Here is a 2,190-nt window from a genome sequence, read left to right on the forward strand (position 1 = left end):
TCCCCCCCTTTTCGCTTTTCCAATGTGAAAGTTTAAAGAGAGATGGGGGGGAAAAAAGAACAGTTTTGAAAAAATGAAATGTTAGGTTTTTAATTATCTTTTTGCAATGATAAACAAATTGACCAGCTCTACTTAAGCTACACTCTGTTGCACTGATGCAAATGAAAGCACAATGTGGCCTGTGCTTCTTAAATTGGAAGAACAGATAATCAGTTCTGAATTTGTGCCATGTTTCTCATGAGCTGCCTCATCTTCTTCAAAGCTAATTGACATATAAGCAACAGCATGATCCTGAAAGGACTTGCATCTCCAGTTGTCCCTTTGTAGTTGTAGGCCCAATCCTACAGTTGTCGTGTATCCAAACCTCCATTGAAGTTAACAGAGCATTTCCCATTTCAGTGCTCTTCAACATTTCAACTGCTTGCTATGTTATCACTATTTGGGGTACATGTATAGCCCCTTCACTGTGATATGACTGCTTCAGAATCTTTTAATGCATTTATCCTCACAATAGTTTTGTGAAGTATGTACAGAAGTGCTTTTATCCCCCTTTTTACAGATGGAGAACTGAGGCACAGTATGCATCATAAGATGCTGTAGAGAAGTTATTTCTTTTGCTAGTTTATGGAGGTTAATTATATAAAGCCAAGGTCAGGTAATACACTCTGTACTTTGTTTCCTGAAACACACCCTGATGTGCATTGTATTAATCCTGTATTTGGACCTCAGGGAATTCACTGAGCTCCTTTTAAAAAGAGTGAGTTGTTGGAGTTCTAGTAGGTGCAGCTTGTTGTATCAACCAGGCAAGGTACTAACAAGCTTCACCAGGACTTTATTTATTTTTTTATAGTGGAAACCTCTTTACCAAGCTGCAGCTGCACCCTCTGTAACTCTCACTCCACCTCCTCAACTCCTCCTTTCAGACTCCCAACAGCCCATGCTCCCAGTTCTAATAATTATAGCAGCATCTAAACACCACACAGCTGCAATATATTGTCCTTCCCACACTCACTCTAAAGGCATTAATCACCATCATAAATACTTAAAGAAAAAATAGCAGACCAGTCTTCTTGTCAAAGTATTTACGATGTCTAACAAAGATGGACAACAGCTATCGCTATCCAGCTTTTAACCCCAATGAAGTGTATTTTAACTAATGGATGAAAATGGAGGTGGCAAATATATATATATATTCCCCTTCCCCCCTCCCCAGCCCCCCCCGGGGATCTCCCAAGGTGTAGTAACACAGCTTCATGCACACTCACTCACACTCTCTCTCTCTCTCTCTGTGTTGTCCCTGGAGTAATATTCTCTAGTAATAATATACAGTAATGTGGGTTTTTAGACAGTCAACTGAAATTTTGGGGCAGCTTGACCAGTCTGGTTTGAAAAGATGGTACAATTCGCATGCTGCCCCAGAAGCTACTACACTAAATCAGCATTGAATAGGGAAATGAGAAGATAACTTCTAAAATAATTTAAGGGGACAATGCAGACACATATTTGTCATGGTTATTTTATACATTTGTAACAACAAAAAAAAGCTCTTATAGATGAGTTTGTTAAATGTATAATATTGGCATAACTTGATTGCATGTGATTTTTTTTTTTAAAACATAACATCTGCTTCTCACTTTCAATATAGAAAAGTATTGTATGGCTAGAATACAGGCTGGGGAGCCAAGGCTCTCAGGATTCAGCCCTAATTCTATTTTACTACATGCCTCACAGAGTTGCTCTTTCCACTGCAGTCTCTTTCCACTTTGCCTTTACACTCATTTTATGCACCTATTAAGACCCCACAATCCCTCAAACGCTTATGTAGGTGCTTAACTTTACTACCATGAATAGTTCCATTGACTTCAGGGGGACTCCTCACAATAGTAAAATTAAGTATTCTTAAAAGCATGTGAAGGATGAGGGCTAAGATACCAAACTGCTCCAAGCTGCACTACTTTACCCCTTATATCTGTTTCCCAGCCTACTTACACTTGGAGCCAAATTCTGCTCTCTGTTATGCTGGCATCAGTCCAAAGTGACTCCACTGGCCATTGTAATGGAAGCAGAATTTAGACTCAATGTGCAATTTTACTATCATTTTCACCATTGCAGCATTTGGCCTAAAAGCTTATGCTTAAAGCTTATGATCAGTCTGAATTTGCATGCAGAACATTGAGCAGGAACCTGAAA

This window comes from Mauremys reevesii, linkage group 4 (genome assembly GCF_016161935.1).
Source record: "Mauremys reevesii isolate NIE-2019 linkage group 4, ASM1616193v1, whole genome shotgun sequence".
Taxonomy (NCBI): Eukaryota; Metazoa; Chordata; order Testudines; family Geoemydidae; genus Mauremys; species Mauremys reevesii.